Source organism: Heloderma suspectum, chromosome 2 (assembly GCF_057233095.1).
Source record: "Heloderma suspectum isolate Gila_16-S chromosome 2, 16-S_ref, whole genome shotgun sequence".
Lineage (NCBI taxonomy): Eukaryota > Metazoa > Chordata > Lepidosauria > Squamata > Helodermatidae > Heloderma > Heloderma suspectum.
The window spans coordinates 236,573,722-236,592,997 of record NC_139459.1 but is presented as its reverse complement, the minus strand read 5'-3'; positions in this window follow the sequence as shown (position 1 = coordinate 236,592,997).

Here is a 19,276-nt window from a genome sequence, read left to right as displayed (position 1 = left end):
GGGTGCTTTGGAAAGTCTTAACCCTTCTTCTTCACCTGGAACCCTAGGGGTCACAGCATGAGCTAAATTGTTGTTGTTTATTCATTCAGCCGCTTCCAACTCTTCATGACTTCATGGACCAGCCCACGGCAGAGCTTCCTGTCGGCCGTCGCCACCCCCAGCTCCCCCAAGGTCGAGTCTGTCACCTCCAGAATATCATCCATCCATCTGGCCCTTGGTCGGCCCCTCTTCCTTTTGCCTTCCACTTTCCCTAGCATCAGCATCTTCTCCAGGGTATCCTGTCTTCTCATGATGTGGCCAAAGTACTTCAGTTTTAGCTTTCATATCCTTCCCTCAAGTGAGCAGTCTGGGTTTATTTCATGGAGTATGGACTGGTTTGATCTTCTTGCAGTCCAAAGCACTCAGAATTTTCCTCCAGCACTACTTCAAAAGCATCTATCTTCCTTCGCTCAGCCTTCCTTATGGTCCAGCTCTCACAGCCATAGGTTACTACGGGGAATACCATTGCTTGAACTATGTGGACCTTTGTTGTCAATGTGATGTCTCTGCTCTTAACTATTTACACTAAACTATTTGAGCTAAATTAGAATGGTGCATAATTGCTACAGCTATCCTACTGAGAAACAGACCCTCCCTAAAATATCCAAGTAAGTTAGCTACTACTACCCCTTAAGTTGAAGGACAGTATAACTTTTTATTATGGAAGAGAAATCGAACTAGGGGTAAAAAGTTACAACTTTGTAAGCTGGAAGTTACCAGCTTCCATTCTCCATCCACTCCACTGCCCTAGACAGCACTTAGCACACATTTGGCTCAGCTAATCAAGGCATTAACTTAGGTTGGGAGAAGGTTAACCTGAATCCCTCCCCTCCCCACCATCAGAACACACCAGTTCAACTCACTACAAAAATTAGAACACTGAATTGCAGCCAAAGAAAGAGAGAAAATGTCCTGCTTTGGCCAGATCAGACTCGGGGCAAATCCAATAGCCAGTAAACAAGCAAAGGCTCAAGCACAGAGACATCAGTCCAGCAAGAGGCAGTAGCAGACAGGAAACAGGCAAAGGCACAGTATTACCACCAGGCAAGATAGTGAGTTCCAAAAGAAAAGTCAGAGGCACAGTCAAGATCCAATCATGGGTGAGTAGTCAAACACAGGTACAGTCCAAGAGGCAGGAGCCCAAAGATCCATAGCATGGAAGTTCAGGCACAGAGCAAGGTCAGAGACACACTACACTATGGAGCTGGTAGCAATATATTGATCCAACACCTCTCCTACCCTGGAACTGAGGCTTTTAAGCAGGACCTGCCAGAACCCTTCCCAAGGTCCAACTGTGCTCATTAGAAACTTCTGGAAGAAGTTCTCCTCATGAGGAGGACCCTTACACTTGAGAAACCCTTTACTCATGAGGAGTCCTTTGCTGTAATCATGCACATCTTCTGAGTATAAGGACTTAAGCCTGACTCTGCAGGTGTCAGTGGTCTCGCAGGGCGGGGTAGTCCTGCTGCCTTAGCTTCTGAAGTAGACCTTGCTTCGTCCTTGGGGGATGGGACCCTTGGGCCGAGGTTCTCCCTGCAATGCTGGCATGGACAGTTCTTGGGTATTGTAAGTTACTGAGGTTTCTGGGTCCTCACCTGAGGAGGAATCCTCTAGCTGGGGCATGACAATTCTACCTTCTTATACTGGCCATAGCTGTTAAACTAGGTTGGTAGGTTGTACCTTACATAGTGCTGGATGATGACCCCTAGTAGTGCAAGGAAGTAGGTTTGGGTTAGAAATCAAAAGTCTTCCTCTCTGTCTGCCTGGAAAAGGATACAGGGGAATCCAGGGAGCAGAGCTTCTTGCCAATTCCAACTGAAGAAATTTAACACAAGGCTGGGTTGTATAGGATACCTATAGGAACTTGCCTGCAAAATTGACTGATTTAGAACATTGGTCAGAGGCAAACAAAGATGAAGGAATAGTTATAACATGCACCTTTGCCCTTGCGGAAAGGACAGGTTGAAGGTCTGGGTGAAAGGAAGGCCAGAGACAGCTGTACACATTTCTGAAGTTTTATAAGGATGTACAAGGATTTTGTTTCCATTTATTTAAGACCAGAACCTGCCCTGTTTGCACTCCCTAATCTGAACCTGAGCAGATTTTGTGGGCAAAGCTTGTGTATTCCTGAGCTGTGATGCTCATTCACAAAATGCATACTTTAGAAAAATGTGCACTTTAAAAATGCACATTTTGAAAAAATGCAGAAGTGCATTTTTACCCTTTAGTTAATGGGGAAAGGACACATTTGGGAGCACACTTTTTAAAAATGCACACCCAAATGTGTACTTTTCCTGTTTGAACATGGGGGGGAGGTTGAAATTGGGATTTGGAATGCAGAAGACTGAGCTTCAAGCCGGAACTCAGAGGATCTTAACAAACCTAGCTGATACTCCCATCCCAACCTGTTGAATCCCTTTCTGTGATCTCATGTTTGTTTCCTCATTGGTTTTTGTTTCCAGTCATCACCATTATGATGACAATGATACTAAAAAGAGAACTGAGTTTCATCTCCAAGTAGCAATGGAGGTGCAAATTGAGGGAAGCTCCCTAGCTTGGACATCTAAAGGTAGTGTGTTACTTGTTAAATATTGCTTGTTCAAAAACAGGTGCTACATAGCACAATCCTATATATGTCTACTCAGAAGAAATTCCCATTGAGGCCAGTGGCACTTACTCCCAGGAAAGTGCATCTAGGATTGCAGCCACACTTGCCAAATGGCAGCACCAATGCCAAAAAAAAAACCATTGAGAAGCCTAGAAAAGTTAAACTCACAGCTCGGTCAAGGTACACAAATCATTGTCTGAATCAATTTGATTTTAATTCAATTGCAAACCACACTGCTTCATTTGCATAATCTAGTCACAGTAATCATGAGGTAGGTACAGAATTGGGTGCCAGCAGGGCTCGGCCTGACAGGTGGGCTTGCACGCTGAATACGTTTTCATTTTACAGCTTGCTGCTCAGAAAAATAGCGCTTTCACAAACATTAATAAAGGGCTGAGATTGGTCAATGACTCTTCATTTGTAATCCAGTTTGGGCTGTATAACCAAAAAGGACAGAAATGCTTTCTGACCGTGAAAAGAAAGAACACAACCTGCATCTGAATGAAGTCACTAAACACACACAACTGAATGCCCAAATGAGCATGAATAAATTACATGGAACAGAATGTCTGCAACTGTTGTGCACCTGATCGAAAAGGACACATTTTAAAGTTTGTACAAATTAGAAAAAAAAAAGTTTTCTAAAGGAGAATGTGCCTGTGGCTTTTCTACCGTGGTTTTGATATGATGTTAGCTGAAGCCCAAAGTCAATGAAAACCGCTTAATGTGAGCAGCGGTTCGGAGCAGCCTGGTAATGCCTAACCATTGCTGATAACCTTCCCCATCCATGGTCCATCTGTAAGGAAACTATGTGGTGGTTTTATTTTCCTGTGTGAGTCTGAATATGAAAGAAGTATTCAAGGCCCGATCAGAATGCCATCTCTTATTGTTATCTTGAAGCATTTTATCAAGGAAGGAATTTCATTTTGAGCAGATGCTTAGGCTGGCACAGGCTCCCATTCTTATGGGTCTCCTTCAGAGGCTAGGTAAAGGAGGACCAGAGAATCTTGACTTTCCCATGGGATAAGGAAGGTGTGCTCCTGGTGGTTCCACATGGACCTATGGCCTGGTTGGAGTCCACCAGGAAAAGGGCCTTCAGTGTGGTGGCCCCCTTCCTGTGGAACTCCCTGCTTTTAGAGATCGGGCAGGTGCCAGCGTTGTGTTGCTTTGGTGCCTCCTGAAGACATTGTTATTTTGAGAGGCCTTCCCTGAGTGACCAGCCACGGTTTATTAAGTTCAGAATCTGTTCTTTTAAAATGTTTTAATTGTTTTAATTATGGGGTTTTATCCTTTTATCTTGTAGTTCACCACTCTGACATCTTTGATGTGGAGTGGTATAGAAATATTGTAGCTAAATAAATAAACAAAATAACTGTAACCCCCCCCCCCATCCCCAAGGATTAAGAGTAAGGGAGAGTGATGGCAGATGCTACAAATTATTTATGTGGGTATCCTTGTTCTAAAACAGGGTGCTGAACCTCTTTCAGCCTGAAGACTGAATTCAGTTTTGGAGAAGCTCTCAAGGAGTGCATTCCAGTGCTGGGTGGGGCCAAAGGTAAATGGGGCGGGGCAAAGGCAAAAGAGAGTGGGGCTAAAATGTCAGTATTACCAACCTATTTTGGCTTAAAGATCTTACTGCTGGTAGGTCAGGAGGAGAGGCATTTCAACCTTTTGCAAAGGGGAAGAATTTGCACAAAAGCCAGGAAACCACCCAATGGTAGCTGGTTGTGGGGAAGCGAGAACCGCCTGGCGATGTCAGAAAGGGAGCATAGCCATCTGGGAAGCCCCAGAGGGCTGGATTGGGAGACCCAGGAGAGCCAGGGTTGGCCCCTGAGCCTGAGGTTCAATGCACATGTTCAAGGAACTAGAGCAGCCTCCTCCAACCTGGTGCCTTCCAGATGTGGGCATACTGGCTGGGGATGATGGGAGTTTTAGTCTGGAGGGTACCAGGTTGGGGAAGGTTTCTCCATGGGGACTGATTGGTCCTTATGGAGGAAACCCGACTCACACTGAAGCAGTTCCCTCAGACTGAGCTGATCACAGGATGACTGGCACACATGCATCACAAGCAGCGGAGCACTGGGCCTGTCCCAGGTTTGGTAATGAATACCTGATTGAGCTCTAGTCTTGTTTGAACTACTTGTTCACAATAGCATCAGCAAAGCTGAATTCTTTCACCGACTTCCCCCTGGTACCAAGGAAATCATGAATACTTCCACTGTAGAAAACGAATCAAGGAGAAACTTGGGATTTTATTTTATTTTATTTTATTATTTATGCATTATTACTTTTTTTTTCCTCCAAGGAACCTAAGGCAGCTCACATGATCCTCCTCCTCTTCCTCTGCATTTTAGCTTCACAACAACCCTGTGAGGTAGGTTAAGCTGAGAGTCAGTGATTGGTCCAAAGACATTCAGTGAGCTTCATGGCAGAGTGGGGGCTAGAACCTGGATCTCCTGAGTCCCCATCCAACACTGACAACAGCACCACACTGGCTCTCAGTATTCCTTCCTGGCATGCATGGCTACACAAAATGATCGTCCAGACGTCCACCCTGTGGATAAGTGAGGAACTGTGCACAAAGCATTTGAAGCGTGTCAACGCTGTCATTGACTCCAGTACAACTTTTTTGTACGGAACTCTTTAATTGTATTTGGGAATTGAATTGCTTCCTTTTAATTGCACAAGTTAATAGTTCATTATTATAAATTTGCAATTGCTTTGTTGGTGTTTCTTTAGATATTGTCCATGGCTGAAAGTGGCTAGAACTAGGGAGGCTGGAGAATTCCATCACAGACCCAAATGAGGCTGAATTCCAAAGGATCTGACCTCCGGAGTCTGTGGCGGAGTGGCTACATTTACTTCCGGGTCCAGAGGTGTTCCCACAGGGGAGTTCTCCGGCTCCCTATATGATGCAATACACTAATGGCAGCTGCCATTAGCTCACTGCAGGAAAGTTAGAGCTGTAAATGGCGTATTGTATGCCATTTACAGGTGTAAAGCACTTTGACCTGAATACAGCTGTAAACAGCTGCAATTTAGGTCAAAGTCAGTGCTTTACAGCCTCAAAAGCTGTGTTGTTGTTCAGTTGTTAAGTCATGCCTGACTCTTCGTGACCCCATGGACCATAGCACGCCAGGCTTTCCTGTCCTCCGCTCTTTCCAGGGGTGTGCTCAAGTTCATATTCATTGCATCGGTGATGCTATCTAGCCATCTCATCCTCTGCCATCCCCTTCTCCTTTTGCCTTCAATCTTCCCCAGCATCAGGGTCTTTTCTAGGGAGTTTTCTCTTCGCATTAGGTGGCCAAAATATTTGAGCTTCAGCTTCACTATCTGTCCTTCCAATGAGCACTCAGGGTTGATTTCCTTTAGGATGGACTGATTTGACCTCCTTGCAGTCCAGGGGACTCGTAAGAGTCTTCTCCAGCACCACAGTTCGAAAGCATCAATTCTTCGGCGCTCAGCCTTCCTTATAGTCCAGCTCTCACAGCCATACGTTACTATTGGGAAAACCATAGCTTTGATTATACGGACCTTTGTCGGCAAGGTGATGTCTCTGCTTCTTACTATGCTGTCTAGGTTTGCCATAGCTTTCCTTCCAAGAAGCAAGCATCTTTTAATTTCATAGCTACAGTCACCTCAAAAGGTGTACAATACGCCATTTATGGCTGTATTTCCCCCGTGATGGGCTAAAGGCAGCCGCCATCAGCCTATTGCATCTTATAGGGAGCCGGAGAGCTGTGGATGCGTCTAGTCTCTGCAGGATTCTGTGGGGCCCTGAGCAGCTCAAATTGCCCTCCACAGACTCCCCCCCCCCAGACTGGACAGTGGGGGGTTAGTACATCCCTAGCTAGAACCCAAGTGGCTTCTGTGGCAAGGCGCACCTATTACCAGCTCAGGTAGGTATGTCAGCTGTGCCCTTTCCTGGACAGGGATAGCTTGGCCACTATAGTCTCTGCATTAGTAACCTCCAATTCAGCTCATGGTAATGTGCTTTATGTGGGGCTACCCTGGTGCTTAGTCCAGAAGCTGCAGCTCATGCAGAACGTGGCAATGAGGATGCTGAGTGGGGACCCTGGCCATGCATATGTCACACCAGTGTTGAAGCAACTGCACTGGCTACCTATTAACTACTAAGCCAAGTACAAGGTCTTGCTGTTGGCATATAAAGCTCTGAACATTTTAGGGCCAGGTTACCCAACAGATCACCTTCCCCAATACAGAACTGTGAGATTGTTAAGAGCAGCGGAGGAGTAGGGATGTACAAACCCCACAACTTTCAGTCTGAGGGCGGGTCTGCAGCAGGGAAATCTGGGCTTCTTGGGGTCCTGTGGATTTCCCCGGAGCCTTACCACATCTGTCAGATTTTGTGGGATGGTTCTCCTCCATTCTAAACGGCACGATCAGCTAATGGCAGCTGCCATTAGGCAATTGCGGGAAAAATACAGCTGCAAATTGCATAGCTTACAGCATTTGTGGCCATAAAGCAGTTCCTTCTGTGTAAATTGTGGGTGTTTATGCCATTAGTAGGGATGGTGGAGAATTGTGCCACGGACCCCAATGAGGCTGGATTCCAAAAAATTTGTCCTACGGAGTCCATGGCAGAAAGGTGTACTCACCTCTGCCTCCCTCCAGAATCCGTCTGGGCCGGCTCCTCCATGCAGCAATCCTATGGAACCGGCCACCAGGTCTGTATCGCTGGTGATATGGACGGCTGCCATCACCATGCCGTATCGCTGGGCTAGCACCTGACACAAATGGTGTCCACTAAACCATTTGCGGCCTTAAAGCTGTTAGGTTAACCTAAATGCAGCCGTAAATGGCCGGCTCTGCAGGATTGCTGCAGAGCAGAGCTGGCCCAGATGGATTCCGGGGGGAGGGAGGGATCGCCTCCCCCGAAGGGCGGATTCTCACTGTAAATGGCTGCATTTAGGTTAACCTAACAGCTTTACAGCCACAAATGGCATAGTGAACGCCATTTGCGTCTGGAGTTAGCCCAGCGATATGGCACGGCAATGGTGGCCAACTGTATCGCCAGCGATGCGGACCTGGCAGCCGGCTCTGCAGGACTGCCGCGGAGTGGAGCTGGCCTGGATGGATTCCGGGGGGAGGGATGGATCACCTCCCCCCAAGGGCAGATTCCCACTGGGACCACTGGGAATCTGCTCATCCCTAGCCATTAGCCAATCATACCATTTAGAATGGAGGAGACCCTCCTTGTGGGAAATCTGACAGACTCATAGGTGAGTGGGGTTGGTCTTCTGAGGACTTCACAGGTCAGATTCTTGAGAATCCGGCCTTATTGGAATCTGCAGCAGATTTCTCCACCATCCCTATGGAGGAGATCTTTCTGATTGTACCAGAGTCTAGAGATTGCTATCTTGTGGCAATATGGAAGCTGGCCTTCCCCATGGTAGCACCCACCTTATGGAATGACCTCCAACCTGGTGTTTGACTGTAGAATCCTTTAGATGCCAACTAAAGACCCTTCCCTTCACCCAGGCCTTCCCTGAATGAGTGTGCTGCCCAGTTTGTTAAATATGGTGTTGTGTTGGTTTTAATGTTTTTATTAATGTTTTATATAAATGTTTTAGCAATTGTTATATATTTTAATTGTAGTTTAATGTATATCACAACGTATTTTAGTGTATTTAATTTTCTTGTGAACTGCTTAGAGATATTTTTAGATATGGTCAGTGTTATATAAATCTATTATTATTAATACTAATACTAACAATCTATAAGTCATTCAGAAGATTTGGAGGTCTATCTCTTTCCCTGTAATTTTTCATTGACACAACAAGACTCTGTGCATGGAGAAATGACTGACAGAAGGAGATGTGGTTAGGGAGAGTTGCTACTGAAATCTTTCCCAAAGGAGAAGTGGAATTGGGGATTCCTCCTCAGAGGAACACTTGACATTTCAAGGGATGCCAAAAGAGGTTCAAGAGGACTTGTGAAATTTCTTAGGGAAGTTCCACACATTTTAGTGTTCCCAGCAGGATTCACAAGAAGCAAAAGTGGAGGTTTCTTCCCAGGAAAAATATGTGAGGAATTTCTAGGAAGCTAAATGTGTAGGAACCAAATGGTAGGCTGGCCCTACCATTGGGCTAAGTGAAATGGTAGCCTTAGGTGGCAAATGCCAGGTGGTGGCAGCAAGGTGTTGGAGGAGAGACTTGTGTGCCATGGCCTGCCTTGCACCTTGGACCCGTGGCCACTTACTTGTGGGGTGCCACAGGGTTCCATCCTCTCCCCGATGCTATTTAACATCTATGTGAAGCCACTGGGGGCTATCATCAGGAGGTTTGGGGTGCAGTGTCATCAATATGCGGATGACACGCAGCTCTACCTCTCATTCAAATCTTCACCAAGGTTGGCCGTAGAATCCCTGTCCAAATGTCTGGAGACGGTGAGTGGCTGGATGGGGAGGAATAAGCTGAAGCTCAACCCTGACAAGACCGAGGTACTTTTGGTGGGAGACAAGAGGAGGCTGGGGGATGTTGACCTGGTGTTGAATGGGGTACGGCTACCCTTGAAAGACCAGGTCCGCAGCCTGGGGGTCATTTTGGACTCCCAGCTGTCCATGGAGGCTCAGGTGTCAGCTGTGAGCCGGGCAGCGCTGTATCAACTCCATCTGATACGGCGGCTGCGCCCCTTCCTTCCCGACCATCTGCTCCCATCGGTAGTACATGCCCTGGTCCCCTCTCGTTTAGACTACTGTAATGCGCTCTACGTGGGGTTACCCTTGAAGACGGTTTGGAAGCTGCAGCTGGTACAGAACGTGGCGGCTCGCCTGATTAAAGGCAGCCGCCGGCGAGATCACATCACGCCAGTGCTGAAGGAGTTGCACTGGTTACCAGTTGTTTTCCAGGCCAAATTCAAGGTGTTGGTTTTGACCTTTAAAACCCTATATGGTTCCGGCCCAGCCTATCTTAAGGAGCGCCTCCAGCAACACCAGACAGGCCGCTTAACAAGATCAGCCTCAGATGGCCTTCTCTCTGTCCCATCAGCCAGGACAGCTAGACTGGTGGGGACGAGGGAGAGGGCCTTCTCTGTGGTGGCCCCCACTCTGTGGAACTCCCTCCCTAGGGAACTCCGTCATGCCCCCTCTTTAATGAGCTTCCATCGTGCATTAAAAACGTGGTTGTTCAGGCAGGCATTTGGGGTGGGTTAGGGTATTTAAAAAAAAAAATTATGGTAAAATTTTATTGTTTTAAATTGTTTTATGGCGGGTTGTACATCACCCAGAGTGGCTGGGTGACCAGTCAGATGGGCGATTAATAAATTTAATAAATAAATAAATAAAGTTAGCCTGCTGCCTTCAGGTGTGGTGGGAGGATGCTGTCCTGTTGTCACTGTTGAAGAAAGATTCAGCTGCCAGTCCCCTCACCTTTTGTCCATGGGATGGGATGGGTGCACCAATGTGTTCTTTGCTTAGGAAACAAAATGTCTTGAGACAGTGCTGTGTGCATTTAAATAATGCTTGGAGGTGACAAATTTTGGACATTTCAGATTGAACCAGCAAATCCTAGATACCAGGAGATATGAAGGAAAGCCATATGGGGTATTGTCTTGCAATTTTTTTCAGTATCTCTGGTAGAAGATCCCAAAAGGAACTTGTCAAATGCTTAATTATGTATGCAATGGACAGCCCTAGCTTGTTTCTAGCAATGGGAGAGCTCTAATCTTTCCCAGAAGGCTTTTTCCACATAGCTACACACTGACAGGAGGGTACATAGCAGATTGAAACCCCAAATGCTTCCCTCTAGCTCTGCACTTCAGAAATAACTGACAGGCTGGGAGCACCTGAATGGATTTCTCTTTGCTCTCTGAATGTCAATAGTCAAGTGGTATTAATTTATCTTTTAAGTGACATATTCTGAGATTTAACCCAGTGGACTGTCAGAATCTGCTGTGGGGGGAATATAAAAAAAGAGATTATGAACATTTGGTGATGAATTTTCAGGCTTAGTTTGGTTTTTAGACTGGATCACTTGAAGCCACATTTGCGAAAGGTCCCCCACCCCACCCCACCCCACCCCACCCCAAGAACACAGTGTACTGTGGGAACTACAGTTCTGCTGCTTTTGCAACTTGTAAATATGCATAGGGGCAGGGGTGATGTTGAATTGACAGGTGGGGAGATCCAGCTGTGATCAAAGGAAAGAATTCTTTACAGGCATAGGTTACTGCAGATGATGCAGGGAGCATGAAGCGGAACATCTCACCAGCTTCAAGGGTGAGACATGTCTGTAGGCTATGTTTAGTTCCCAAAGTAAAAGGTTCCAGAATTCAACCCGACCAAAAAGCACGCAGCTGTCTTTCGCATCAAGAAGTGCAGGCTGCTAATCTCAAATCCATGGGGTCCAGTCGCATGGGGTCCTTTCCAGTTGGAAAGCCTGAAAGAGAAAAGAAAAAAAATCTGTTGATGCATTCGATGATGATGGTGATGATCCTTTTTAAAAAAGCACTCAAACTGGGCTGATTAATTTGTTTATGATGGCACATAAAATGTGCTAGTTATTACCTGTAAAACGGATAGATGGACTATACTGGTGTGATGCACTGCTGATTCTCTCTATGTCTGCATGCACTGCCATGCAGGCATTGAGTTTAATTATCTACCCACAAACTGCAGCAGGAGGTATTTCTGAAACTAAAGGGATTGTAAAAAAGCAGGTTGCGATGATGTGTGGTAGTTCAGATGCATGAGGGAATAGGGCTGCAGTTAAAAAAAGAACTGCATGTGCCTCTAGTGTCTCTAGACAGGACACTGTCTCAGGTGAGAAATAGCAATGTAAATTTATGAGTTTCTACCTTGGCCCTGTTATGCCATTATTGTGCTACACATTTTGGTGATTACCTCTCCCACAGAAATCAGGTTTGGGGGAAATAATTATTCAAGTCTATAGATTATAAACGCAACCAGAGCCAGAACTGACAGATTTGGAGGGGCAGGGGGACAGAGAGGCTGAATTCAATTGCTTTAATCCCCCTGTCTCTCATGTGGCCTTTGAGGGTGATTTAAATTGTGAAACACTGAACAGTCATCTTGAGCTTCCTGTTCTGAATTGAGAACTCAGTTTTATCCAGAACTACATACTGCTTATAGATCTGTTTGAGTCAACGTTGCTATGGCAATGAGGAACTATATTGTCTCGCCTCACTCACTTGCTATTTCATCATAAACCTGATTTGTGGCCAAAGAGTTGAAAGCATAAATGAAACAGTACATGAGACAAAGCAAAGGCGTTTTGGCCATTTGGGTTCCTTTTCGTAAGCCACAACAGTGTCTAATCAATGTTAAGACAGTAACAATATGAATCTTTTGCCACTCTAAAGAAAAATCACAGAAAATGGCAGGAAAGATTGGCACGAGTGTCCATTTTAATCCTAAGGGGAACAGTGGCACAGCGAGAGAGGTGTGGAGAAGGGGGTTTGGAGAGGGGGGCTAGGGCATTGGCAGGCCACAGGGGAGATCCCCCAGGGATGCGTGTGACCCATGTGTTGCCCACATATGATTTTAATGTTGCTGTTATGGAGGACACTATTTGGGGTTAATGGAATTAGGGGCCAAGTGTTTCTGTTTGAACATCTCAGTCTTCTCTATCACATTCCTTTGCAGGCTGTGTAACACTTGACAATGGCAAGCAACCTAGGAGGAGTGTCTGCTCAATGCCTGTGCCACTGGAGATCCCCATAGCCCTGGCAGATGCACCTGATGCCAGGAAAACCAGGTTTGGAATACATGGTTTAGCTGCAGTGGCATAATGCAAATGAGCTAATACATAGAAGTGAAACTGACCACTGTCTGTGTGTATGTGTATATTTGGATGTAGATCTCACACCCAGTGAAAAGAGCTCTGCCATTTTCATACAGTGATGATTGTGTAAAATGGAACCTCTCTTCCAGGCTCCTTTTTTCCCTCCCCATACACTTCATTCTGGCATTAATGGGATCATCTTCTTTTCTCAGGGTAGCAGAGTTCATTCATGGGCATCCGACATGCTGTTTTAAATCATCCTGACACTATGAAAAAGGGCATTCTTCCTCAACTGTACTCCGTCGTTTGCTTTATTAAGAATGTGAGATATCAAGTGACTGTCCTTTCTCTGTGAAAGAATAGGTACTGCACTGATACAGAAACAAAGGCTGGATAGCAATAAAATAATGAGGTCATATGGTAGATGCCTTTACATTCAACAAATGAATCCTCTGCTCAGCAGAGATAGATGAATAATGAACACAAACATCTTTGTATGGACCCTTTTTGGTGACTTCTCAGTTGACACAGACAGCATTTCAAAGCACAATTGCACATTAGCAAAGTACCTTCTTGCTTCAAATTGTGTATTAGATAGACCTTCGTGGCAACCCAGTGTGGTGTAGTGGCTAGAGTGCTGGACTGGGAGTCAGGAGATCTGGGTTCTAGTCCCCACTTGGCCATGGAAGCTCACTGGGTGACTTTGGGCCAGTCACAGACTCTCAGCCCAACCTACCTCACAGGGTTGTTGTTGTGAGGATAAAATGGAGGAGGAGAATTATGTATGCCACCTTGAGTTCCTTGGAGGAAAAAAGGCGGGATATAAATGTAATAAATAAATAAATAAATAAATAAATAAACCCTAGAGTGGAACTAATGGTTTTAGCAGGCTATCCAAAAGTCCACAGTCTCCTACATGTTTTAGCAATTGTGCCTAAGGGCACAACCCTGCTTGCTCCATGCACAGAGCAGGGCATGGGTGAATCCATTAGAAACTAATTTAGCCAACTCTTTTGCTAGCATGCTTTCTGGATGTGCTCTCTCACAACCAGAACTTTGACTTCAAGGCTCTCTTGGGCCTCACACCTAGGGATATACGAAAGTTCCGCCACAGATCTCGGGGAGGCCGAATGCCAGTGCATTCGGCCCCCTGAAATCGGTGGCGGAATGCCCCCCCGCCCCCCTGGGACGGGACTTACCTTAGGCGGATCTTCCTGGCGGCAGCAGCTCCGGCGGCGGCTCCGGCGGCGGTTCGGCGGCGGCAGCTGCAGTGGCCGGTCTTCCGACCTGCTGACGCCACTGCCATTTCCAGGTAAAAAAACAAAAAACAAAAAACGTGATAGGCTACATAAAGATTTACGTAGTCTATCATGGGTGGATTTTAAAAAAACACCGTGATAGGCTATGTAAATCTTTACATAGCCTATCACAGCTGACTTAAAAAAAAAAAGCGCATACGCAAATGGTGGCGCCCATTTGCATACACATGTTTTGTTTTGTTTTGTTTTGTTTTTAATCAGCCGTGATAGGCTACGTAAAGATTTACATAGCCTATCACGGCTGACTGCAGGGACACAAATGGCGGCGGCTACAGCCGTCGCCATTTGCGTCCCTGCTAGCCAGCGGCTGGATGTCCAGCTGCTGGCAGAGCCGGCCGGTGACTCCACAGAATCCTTGTGGAGCGGAACCGGCCGGCCAGGATTCCGGGGGGGGGGAGGAACAGAGCGCCTCCCCCCCCCGGCCAGGATTCCGGGGGGAGGGACGGAATGCCTCCCCCCCAGCATCAGCATAATCCGCAGAAAGGTAAGTACCTTTCGTACATCCCTACTCACACCTGCCTCTTCTTGGGTCTCCTCTAGAGTGGCCAGGTGTCCTACTTTACAAAGGACAGTCCTTGTAATTTTTAGTGAGCAGATAGAGGACAGTCCTCTATTTGAAGGTGCCCTTTATATGATGGGCTGTCCCGTTCAAGTCTGGTTTAAAGACAAAAGAACCATAAGGAAGGAGAGAAAGGGCTTCTAACATTTCTAATGTGCCATTCTGTACTGTGTGTGGCATCTGTACTATATAACACACACACACACACACACACCCCAGTTAGAAGTATAATTTTTATTAATGTTTTCTTTTAATTATTTTTTTTCTCAGCATACACATTGATTAAAAACAAACTACATGCAACGTGTCATATAGATCAAGGGTATTCTGGAAAGTCAAATAATGAATGGGACATTTTCTGAAGCATGGATAGGCAGTGTGGATGTTTTATTCTTTACACCAAACAATTTAGTACTGGTAATGAGTATTAGTATTCAGAGAGAGAAGACCAACACTATGCATCTTTGTGGACAGTTCAGAAAAGATCTCAAGTAGCTGAGCTGGGGAAGATCTCTGTCTAAGACCACCTAGCTGCTGCCAGTCAGAGTAGATACAACTGGGCTAGATGGGCCAATGTTCTGACTCAATATAAATAAGGCAGTTTCCTGTGTTCATCATGCTGTTTATTAATGGTGACAAGAAGCTAGCAGAGGTCTACATAACCTGTGACTTTTCAAGAAGAATAGAATTCAGCCCACCAGTCATGTCTTGTGACACACACACACCCTTGTTTTTTTAAATTCCCAAAAGATGTATTGACCTCCTAGTAGGCTGCCTGTTTTAAATACCTGTGGGGGGTGGGGCATTCATCTTCCTGTGAAGACCCACATGAAGGCCTTCTTCACACATGTTTATATGCCATTTGGTTCTTCTGTGACATAATTATTGAATATTTTGGTGACTGGCTGCTAAATGTGTGAGCTGACTCCACTGAGAAGCATTGTCTTTGAGGTAATGTGAGATGAAATGCAAGTTCTGTCTGTGGTGTTTATCAGTGATAGCCCATCACTTGAAGTGGCAGTCATCAAATGATGACTGCCACCAAAATGCTCTAAACTGGCAGTTATATAGCATAAACTAACAGATAAGAGAGGAGATAAAAAGTGAAGGTAGCTGTGTTGGCCAAAAGAAAAATTCTGAAAGAAAATTTCCCAAATCCATAGCACCATAATACCTTTCATGTTCTCCAGAACTCTTCACTGGGCAAGATAGTAAACAAAGCAAAAAGGCCAGAAGAAATAAAAAAGGTTTAACCTTCCACCAAAAGGAATACACTAGTGGCACCAGGCATATCTCCCTTGGGAGGGTATTCCAAAGTCAGGGTACCACCCTCCCTTTTGTACATGCATAGTGGTGCAGTTCTCCTATGGATGAAATGAAGAGAAGGGCCTCTTCTTACCTTAATGCACAAACAAGTTGATATATGTAGAGAAGGGAGGGAGGGAGGGAGGGAGGAAGAGGAGAGCACCTTAGAAGCATTTTAAAAGAAGGATTCTTTAAAGAACCTTTCTATTCTGTCTTGCAAATAAGGTTTAACTAAATAAAGCAAGCAAGTCACTCCCTTTTCCTCTCTGCCCTCTATTTTTAGACTTTCCGCATCATCCTCTCCTAAATAAGAGCGCTGCAGAGGACTGAAAAAGACTCACTGATGAGAACAATACTGGCTTGTGTTTGACGTTTATGAATGTCCTAGTCAATTAGAGATACTGTGTGTGTGTGTGTGTGTGTGTGTGTGTGTGTAAATATACAATAGAGCATCTCAATATTCTTCACCTCTTGTCTGTCAGAAAATATTCCTTTCTCTTTATTTAACAAGGGATGGCAGCAGCAGAGGTCAGGTAAGCCTATCACCAAGAAAAAAGAAATCAAAATAACCTGAGAAAAGGACAGCACAGGAGGAGGAAAAGAAAAAGAAAAAATCACCAGCGCCCATGTCTTTTATTCTATGCCCTCCTTTGTATTTGTATTCTGGGCTTTTCTTTTTACCTTCATGTTGTTCATTCAAATTATACCTAAACACAAAATAGCATAATCCTCATATTAAATATACTAGTGAAGCACAACTGAAGTACTTATTTTCTAGAATCCCCTAAGAACAGAATCACCTTCTTTCCTTTACTATGGAATATGTACCTGTCACTGTCCAACAGCATTCTGCTGATCCATGTGTGGAAGGGAGACCAGGCAAAAGAGTGTGACCCCTTACCCTTTTCCCATCCTAAGACTCTCTCTACTGCCAACATGTAGAAATCTTTATTTTCCCCAGCTGCCTCCACCAAACAGACTAACACCACTTTGGGGGTGGGGGGGGTGGGGGGGGTTAGCTACTAGGTGTGGGATGGATAACCCATCAAGAAAAGAAACCACAAAGTTTTAAGCAACAAAATTTGAAAGTTTACTGAAAACATTTTGCTAACAGGAAAAAAAGTTTTAACATTTGAATGGATACAACTCACACACACAGAGTGGAGGGATCATAAGAGCAATAAAAAAAACAGGTTTAAATTCATCCAACTAGCCTAAATAGACTGTATCCCTAATTTAACCAAGTTCCTTCCCAGCAATATCTTACTGTCAGAAGACTAGCATCCTATTCCAGGTTTCACTCTCAACAGCTCAGTTATTTTCCTTCCTTCCTTCCTTCCTTCCTTCCTTCCAACTTTTCTAAAACTCTCTTCTTAGCCTCTGGCATTTATATGTTAAAGATAGCCAGTTCTCATGCAACTCTGACGAATCAAGAGGGTTCACCTTTTGCCCTGCTGAATCCCTGTGTCTTTCCTCTGACCTTTTGCCAACTATGTTTTTAATTTGTGTGTTATTTGATATGTTTTTATTGAACGTGTTTTAATGGATGAGTTTTAATGTTTTAATTATAAGTGTATCATTTTTTCTGTATTTTATTACTAGCAGCCTTGAGTGCTATTTACTGGAAAGGGGCTTGAAATTTAATAAATAAAAAATAAATAAAAAATAATATGTCTGGATTTCCAAATAGGTTTTGACTAGGGGTATGCACCAACCACAAGATTCAGTTCAGATGCTGATTCAGTGATGCAGAAAATAGCCTGACTCATCTGGGACTGATTCGGAGGTGGCTGGATTGTCTATCACTGGAAATCATTCAACAAATGGCTATAATGTTTTTACCATTTGACAGCACAGAAGTGGATGAAATTTACAGGCATAGCCCCCTGTGAGGGATGAAACCAGCCAATTGTCAGACAAATATATGCAGGGAGTTTGGGGCAAGATGCCTTTGAAGTTTGATTTTGATTTTAAGGAATGGCCGATATCTTTTATTTCATAGCAAAACTCGATATTTGCAGGTATTGTTGCCCCTTCTGAGGGATCAAGTCTGCCACATTTCAGATGAACAGCTCCAGGGACTTTGTGCAAGAGCGGCCTTTACAGTGTGGGGGTTTCCAAAAAATATGAGCTTGTTCCCCTATATTGTTGTGGGCAATTGTTATGAAAATGGCGTATGTCATTCAAGTGTCACAAGGCAAGGCACCTGCAATATTTGAGGAGGACAGGTGCAGGGGCCAGGGTGTTATGATTAGGGCTGTTCATGGACCCTGGATCTGCCTTGGATGCCACTGATTCCTTTCAGGCTGATTCGGGGGGAGGGGCAACCCGCTTTGGCCTACGGAGCCAAAGCAGGATTGGACATCGAAATCCTGCTTCGCCCCACTCCAACCACCCCAATCATGTGCCACCCAGTCCCCAGTGCCTTACCTGGGGCATTACGCTGCAAGCCACAGGAGCTGCTGTGGGAGCCCCTGCCACCTCTGGCGGAGCTGCCTCAACTGGAGGCACCACTGCTGCCACCTCCACCAGGAGAGCTGCCATCGCCACTGCCGCTCACTCCTGGGCCCTCCGGATGCGTGCCAGCAGCTGTCTTGTTGCTCCAGGGGAAACCATTTTTTAAATGGCTCCCCCTCTCTGGAACAACAAGCCAACTGCCAGCACACTGCTGGCATGCATCCAGGGGACTCAGGTAAGGAGCTGGGGGCTGGGCAGCACTAGCTTCTGGATCGTGCCAAAGTGCACCAAAGTGCTTTGGAGCAACTCGACCCTCTTCGTGCTACTTCATGCCCCTTCTGCCTCACCTCAGAGGTGGCCCAAAGCAGCCTGAAGCTCCTGCTTCGACTTGGAGCCCAGGTTTGGTGCACAGCCCTAGTTATGATGGATGAAAAACAATTTAAGTCTTTTTGTTTTCTGCTCAGTTAGCACCAAAATCACAGGAGGTGCATCAGGACAGGGGTGGACAATGGATGAATAGCACACAGTGGCAGAGGCAGAACATCCAGAATTTTCCAGGCAACCACCCAGTGCCACACCTAGGGATGGCGGAGAATTTCTCCCCAAAACTTCGGGGGGCCAAGCGCCAACGTGTTCGGCCCCCCAACAAGTTTCGGGGAGAAATTCTCCGCACCCCCCCGCCCCCCGCACCCCCCCCCCCCGGGATGGGACTTACCTTTGCCGAATGTCCCTCCCGGCGGCGGGTCCGGCCAGTGGTTCGGCGGGTGTTCGTGCGGGGCGGGAGCGGCAGCCGGTCTTTCGATCGGCTGCCGCCGCCGCCATTCCAATAAAAGAAAAAAAACGCTCCCGTGATAGGCTACGTGACGATTAACGTAGCCTATCACGGCTAGATTTGCAAAGTCAGCTGTGATAGGCTATGTAAATCGTCACGTAGCCTATCACGGGTGACTTAAAAAAAAAAAAACGCGTACGGATAATGGCGGCCCCCATAGGGAGCTGCCATTCCCGTTCCTTATTTGGTCGCTGTAGTCTATGTAAAGATTTACGTAGACTACGGCGACCAAATAAGGAACGCGAATGGCGGCTCCCTATGGGGGCCGCCATTTGCGTACGCGCTTTTTTTTTTTTTTAAAGTCACCCGTGATAGGCTACGTGATGATTAACGTAGCCTATCACGGCTGACTTTGCAGATCTAGCCGTGATAGGCTACGTTAATCGTCACGTA